This window comes from Pinus tabuliformis, chromosome 8 (genome assembly GCF_031772625.1).
Source record: "Pinus tabuliformis cultivar Carrire ecotype Pingquan chromosome 8, CPIR1, whole genome shotgun sequence".
NCBI lineage: Eukaryota > Viridiplantae > Streptophyta > Pinopsida > Pinales > Pinaceae > Pinus > Pinus tabuliformis.
Window position 1 is genome coordinate 1,378,397,638 of NC_142294.1, and position 7,483 is coordinate 1,378,405,120.

The 7,483-nt window shown below is 37.2% G+C and overlaps 1 pseudogene; it reads left to right on the plus strand.

The window, feature by feature from the left end:
• The window catches only part of LOC149240649 (respiratory burst oxidase homolog protein F-like), a 53,999-nt pseudogene extending 46,785 nt beyond the window's left edge, over positions 1-7,214 (plus strand).
• Positions 7,215-7,483: the final 269 nt, after the last annotated feature.

Sequence of the window (7,483 nt, forward strand, 5' to 3'; positions counted from 1 at the left end):
TTGGTAAAAGGATTCTTGAGAATGATAACGGAAGGACTTAGTTAAGATTCTCTGGTTGTTTAATCAATCCGTGATCTTATTTGGAGGCCTTTATACATGTCTGAACTCCCATCCATCGAGATTCAAAACACTTTTTTCACTTCTTGTATTGAAGAGACCTTGTTGCCCACCTCCCACCTGCAGTTAAATATTTTCCCATTGCTATTGGTTATAATAAGTCTCTATTCCCGATAGAAATTCACCATTTTGAGTTTTGCATCCTTTCCTTGCTATGCCCAAATACAATGCCTTCCATCTTTCCCTGATTTTGAAAAACTTGGCTTACAGTCTTCCAATGTAACCATGCACATCTCTAAACCCCATGTCCAGCTTCCTCAGTGTTTCCCAAAGCCCTGCCCTTGTATATCGTTCACTCTGGTTGATTGTTTTAGATTTGTTATCCAAAAAATTGCCTAACATAAGTGGAATGTGACCATGTTTATCTCTAAACACTCCCGTGCCCTTGCAAGGCTTGGGTTACCCTTTGGATGCTCCATTAATATTGAATTTAAAGCATACCTAACGTTCCTCCATTGTGACCATGTTCATATTTGAACCTCCAATGTCCCTTCCCCAGGGCTGGTCTATAGAAGGCAAGGCTTGCCCTTGAATGCCCTCCATCTCAGCTTGATTGTTAGATAAGAATTCCAAAATCTTGGCTAAAATCTGCGTAATGTGATCAAGCTTGTTTCTCAACATTCCCCTGCCTATGCATTGCCTGGATGCTCCATCAAAGATGAATTTAACCTATGATGACTGACTTCGAGTTTGCAATCTGCCTTTCTTAGCCCCCCTTCTGCTCACAGAAAAATTACTTACTGGACTTGTTGAAGGTATAAGTAATTTCAAGATGATAATGAAGAAAGACTTGACATAGTTGAAATTGTATAATGTTCTACAAAGTGGATAATTCAATTCTCAGGAAGTGTTGTTGGTTGGATTGAATAAAATTAACCATGATGGTTTCCTTGATTGGGATTGTTGTAAAAAAAAAACATTTTTGTTCTGTGTTTGAATGGATGGTCTCAGATTGACTCATCCTTTTTGGATAGGGACAAAGCATATATAATAAGCTTCACGTTTAGCGATTATTATGGAAGAAATGTAAACACATAGTTTGAGACAAATAGATTCCAAAATATTAGTATCTTAAAAAAGAAAGCCATTTACATTTATGTTTTTTAAATAAGTTTTTTAAATATACTCTCTATCATTCATATTCCCATGTACTACCTACCCATGTATTGCTATATTTGCTTTTTTGTAATGTGTGTTGTGTATATGTGTGGATGTTTATGTCATGTGTCTGTGAATTTGTGTTAACTAAGATTGTGATTCTATGATAACTAAGATTGAAAGAGAGAGCTGAGAGCTTTGGCAGAGGAGAATATGGAGAATTGATGAACCAACTTAAATTTACCAAAATCAATAGGGCACCTTAGGCACCTCGAACTGATTGTCCTCCATAAGATTACTCTTAAAACTTTGCTGGATGAATTTTGTCATTTGGTGTCATTGAAACGATTGGAGTTAACAAGTTGCCCAGATCTAAAGTCACTGCGAGATTCCTTTGGGTACTTAATAAACTTGGATTACATCGATCTGTCTCACTCTTCTCATTTGCAGGTGCTTCCAAAGTCTTTCGGTAATTTAATAAACCTGAAATACATAGGTCTGTCTCACTCCCTACAGTTGCTTCCAAGTTCTTTTGGTAATTTAATTTGTCGTAATTATCTTGATTTGAGTTGGTGCTATAAGCTGACCGTCTATAGCGAAACACTGGGAAACATCAGCACACTTGAATGTTTAGATGTTTCCTATTGTAAGAACATTGAAATATTACCTCCGCAAATAGCATCTCAAAAGTACCTAAAAAAATTAGATCTTAGGGCTACAAACATAAAAGAATTTCCAAATGAAATTGGAGACTTGGGCGATTTAGAAGTTCTGGGAATAGGGAGCGCTTCACTGGACAGTCTACAACTTTCACTTGGTCACTTAAAAGTCTTAAAGGAATTGAGGCTCAAGAATTGCAGTGAATTGAAACATTTACCAGTGACTATTTGACTGTTGACTCAGTTGACTGAGTTGAGAGTATTGAATTGCCAGTTGCAAACATTGAATAATTTAGAATCTCCCAATGACAACTGCATGCCTCGGCTACAAGTCTTAGAAGTTTATAACACGAAATTATCAGAGGTATCATTTTCCACAGGTGTCTGCCCCATCCTTAAATATGTCTCCCTCAGGTTTTGTAATCATCTGGTGGAGGTCAGAACATTGCCAAAGACTCTCATAAAACTGGAATTGACTAATTTCTCTAACTTGAGGAAAATAGCAGGGCTTTCTGGTCTTCCAAAACTTCAAGTGATCGACATTAGTCGGTGCAAAAATGTAGAGGAGCTCCCAGGTATTGAAACGTTGGTATCTTTGAAAGAGTTGTAGGCATATGTTTGTGCGAAGCTGAAGAGCATACGGGGATTGGTCTAACTCACAAAGCTTTGGGTATTAAATGTTCATGGTTCTCTAGCGAAACACTGGGAAACATCAACACACTTGAATGTTTAGATGTTTCCTATTGTAAGAACATTGAAATATTACCTCCGCAAATAGCATATCAAAAGTACCTAAAAAAATTAGATCTTAGGGGTACAAACATAAAAGAATTTCCAAATGAAATTGGAGACTTGGGTGATTTATAAGTTCTGGAAATAGGGAGCCCTTCACTGGACAATATACCACTTTCAGTTGGTCACTTGAAGATCTTACAGGAATTGAGGCTCGATAATTGGAGTGAATTGAAACATTTGTTGGTGACTATTCGACTGTTGACTCAGTTGACTGATTTGAGAATATTGAATTGCCGGTTCCAAACATTGAATAATTTAGAATCTCCCAATGACAACTGCATGCCTCGGCTACAAGTCTTATAAGTTTATAACACGAAATTATCATAGGTATCATTTGCCACAGGTGTCTGCCCCATCCTTAAATATGTCTCCCTCAGGTTTTGTAATCATCTGGTGGAGGTCGGAACATTGCCAAAGACTCCGATAAAACTGGAATTGACTAATTGCTCTAACACGAGGAAAATAGCAGGGCTTTCTGGTCTTCCAAAACTTCAAGTGCTGGACATTAGTCAGTGCAAAAATGTAGAGGAGCTTCCAGGTATTGAAACGTTGGTATCTTTGAAAGAGTTGCAGGCATATGATTGTGCAAAGCTAAAGAGCATACGGGGATTGGCCGAATTCACAAAGCTTCGGGTATTAAATGTTCATGGGTGCTACAAGTTAGAAGGGTTGCCAGGTATCCAACATTGTATGTCGTTGGAGTACACTGATGCTAAGGGTTGTCCTAAGTAGTGGGCCGAGGCGGGATTACTGGAGCAGTTGCAGCAACAAGTGAAGGTGCTTGAAATGTGAAAAGCAAAGAAATAAATTTGAACTGAATGCAAAATTGAAGTCTTAGCCAAAGGTTATATGTCAGGCAGAGTTTGTATTTTAAGATGTTATATTATTGAGGGAGGTTGTGTAGTTGCCTTTCGACAATCCAAATTAAAACATTATGGAGAAAGTGCAAGGTCTGCCTAGCATATAGCCTTGGTAGATTGTCTGATGAATGTTACCCATATAGCTCACAATAGGACACATATTTTCCTTGTTGTTCTGTGTTTGAATGGATGGTCTCAGATTGACTCATCCTTTTTGGATAGGGACAAAGCATATATAATAAGCTTCACATTTAGCGATTATTATGGAAGAAATGTAAACACACAGTTTGAGACAAATAGATTCCAAAATATTAGTATCTTAAAAAAGAAATCCATTTACATTTATGTTTTTTAAATAAGGTTTTCAAGTATACTCTCTATCATTCATATTCCCATGTACTACCTACCCATGTACTGCGCTTTTTTGTAATGTGTGTTGTGTATATGTGTGGATGTTTATGTCATGTGTCTGTGAATCTGTGCTAACTGAGATTGTGAATCTATGACAACTGAGATTGAAAGAGAGAGCTGAGAGCTTTGGTAGAGGAGAATATGGAGAATTGATGAGCCAACTGAAATTTACCAAAATCAATAGGGCACCTTAAGCACCTTGAACTGATTGTCCTCCATAAGATTAATCTTAAAACTTTGTTGGATGAATTTTGTCATCTGGTGTCACTGAAACGATTGTAGTTAACAAGAAGGAACTTGCAAAAGAAGAATGGAAATCAAGATGGGAAGACCAACTCTACAATTTAAAGTAGAGAGCTAATGTTAGAGATGTCGGTCAAGCATCATCTTGGGGTGCCAGGATGCGCCAGCAGAACTATTTGACTTCCAATTGATTAATTTGCTAGATTTTCTAGATGTACTTATCATACAGCGGACAAAGTGAAGAGAGGCTCTGTAACCAAGAGAAGCTGCATCAGCTTCAGGCCTTTTCTGCTATGGCTTGCCTTATTTATACTTACCTTGTTGCATTGTATGCTTGTAGATATGCAAGTTAATAACTGAGAATACTTTGAAATTGGTTTCAAAGTACGAGTTTAGTGAATGTCATGTTCTAGAGCTTATTTTGTCCATTCTATTTAGAGATATTTGAGGTTAAGGATGTGTTGACACTTTAGCCTTTACCTGAAGGCTTATCATCAAAAGATCATATTGTATCTACACTTTCTTTGTATCATAAATATGTGGTTTCACTAAGATCAATAGTTTTCATACTGGAGCAATGCCAATGGCTTTGGACCTTTATAACCCAAATTTTAGTAATTACCTTTGTTGATTTGATATGTCGGGTCTTAGGGCATCCAAACCAACTTACAATTTTGGTTATAACTTTACAATTCTCCTTGGAATGTAAATGAATGGAATGTCAATTAAAGCAGAAGGCTTACGGGACTGTACTAAAGTTTTCTTGGTTTCTTCCTTAAAGACTATGTTATATAAGAATCACAAATTGACAGAATGAGTTCAACCAGACCAGGAGGCTTGCAATACTGCATTGAACTTTTATGCTTGTGTCATTTTAGACAATATATGTCATATAAGCATCACAAATTGATAGAACGAACTACTGGTAATGGAGTTGAATTAGACAAGCGGGTTACATTTGTTGCTTTACTTACACAATGACTCATAATACAACATGATGTGAATTGCCAAATAATACCTAACAAATGTGTATTCTCCATGATGAAGTAGCTAATTTATAGAGAAAAACTAACACTTTAAAACTGTTTTATAGTTTTTTGGAAGCATCATGAAATTGACATTGAAACAGTGAGAAAACATCATCAAGAATGCAACAATTTAGGGCCCATGAACTTGAAAGCTTGTAGGTGATTCTGTCAGATTGAGAAAGATTGTATTGGAAAATGAATATCTAATTTCATTATAAAATGCATGAGAATTTAGCTTAAATGAAAAGAAACGTAGATGATTTGCTCTGGAATTTGATGTTCGGGGTTTAATTTATTACGCGATTTGAACGTGTAGACTTGGATGTATATTGTTGTTCTGGTGCTTTTATATTGCGGCGAGTGCACACTGAGAGCATCCATAGCAGGGAATTATACTGTCAATGTTGTCAAGGTCATGCGGTTCCTACTTCAGATTTGCAATTTTCTTGTATTATCTGTATCTTGAATCCTTTGCAAGCGCAATCAACATATCTGCTTTATTTATTTTGCAGGCGGCAGTTTATCGCGGAAACGTCCTGGCTTTGCATATGTCAAAACCTGTAGGCTTCAAGTATAAGAGTGGAATGCATTTATTTCTCCAGTGCCCCGAGATCTCGCCTTTCGAATGGTAAGTTTTGAACCTACATTAGAATTTATCAATTGATAAGATCTTTTAGTGTTTCTTCCACGATTTTTACATTTTTTTTTCTGAACTTTCTACATGTAGGCATCCATTCTTGATCACCTCTACTCCAGATGATAAACACATTAGCGTGCATATTAGAATAGTTGGAGACTCGACGGAGGAGATGAAAAGAGTTTTCCCGCAGGTGATTACTAATTTAGTACTTTTAGCTTTAAGATGAAGTTTCTTTTAGCTTTAAGATGAAGTTTCTTTATCGGTTGTAAGTTCTAATCACAGAGCTTTATAGACAATGGAGCCCCCTGCAGCTGGAAAAAGTGGACTTCTGAGAGCGGAGCGTGGACTCTACGGAGACGACGAAAACAAATCCAAGTATGTTGAACATTAATGAAAAAAATAAAAAACTCAGAAATGCAAGATTCAAAGTATTTAACAAAAAGATGAACCATGTGCAGGTTTCCCAAGCTTCGGATCGACGGGCCATATGGAGCTCCCGCACAAAATTACAAGAAATATGACGTGCTGCTGTTGATAGGTCTCGGAATTGGCGCTACTACGTTCATAAGAATTCTCAAAGACATGTTAAATCACATGAAAATTGCAGATTCTGCTTACAAAAGGAAAAGGAAGGACCGGGGTCCGACAAACGCTTATTTCTACTGGGTTACAAGGGAGCAAGGCTCGTTCTACTGGTTCAAGGGGGTCATGAACGAAATAGCAGAGATGGACAGCAGGGTAAAATTCATCTAGTTGCGTAGCTTGCAAATACCAAATTTTGTCAAATTTAAAAAGATAAACAAATGCTGGATGTTTGTGAATCCAGGCTGCTATTGAAATGCACAACTACCTGACGAGCGTTTACGAAGAAGGCGATGCCAGGTCGGCTTTAATTACAATGGTGCAAGTTCTGAATCATGCCAAGAATGGAGTCGATATTCTCTCACGAACCAGGGTACATATATATTTTTTTCCATTATCGTTGTAGTATTACATTACCTGGGGGCTGTAGAAAGCCATTGTTTGAAACATCCGCTGGTCTGCAGGTCAAGACTCACTTTGCCAGACCAAATTGGAAAAAGGTTTTCTCAAAAGTTGCTTCCGCTAATAAAGACGCTAAAATTGGTAAGTCCAGCTTTCACAATTTCGGACAAACGTAGGGAATTATGGCTCATCTGAGAATCACTTTCTTATATTAACTTTGATTGAATGCAGGTGTCTTTTATTGCGGGCCTCTAATTTTGGCCAAGGAGCTGAGAGCCATAGCCAAAGATTACAACCACAGAATGAACACTAAATTCGAGTTCCATAAAGAAAACTTCTAACACAGGCAAGCTGTTTACAGTATTACAACTTACAGGGAGGGCTATTATATCCTATTTTTTTAGTAAAAGAAAAGGTAAGATTAATTTCATAGGCAGCCATTTGATAGCTGGACATGAAAAAAAGCATGCATCTCACACCTTCATAGCTTTTTCATCAGGATAGTAAGACAAACTGTGATGTAAACACGTCCTTATTTCCACCGTTAACCATTGTTTGTAACCGGAAATAATAGATACGCATTGTAGATAACTGGAAATTGTATTGTAAAATATATTGCTCATACAATTTGCACTGTATAAGTAGGGG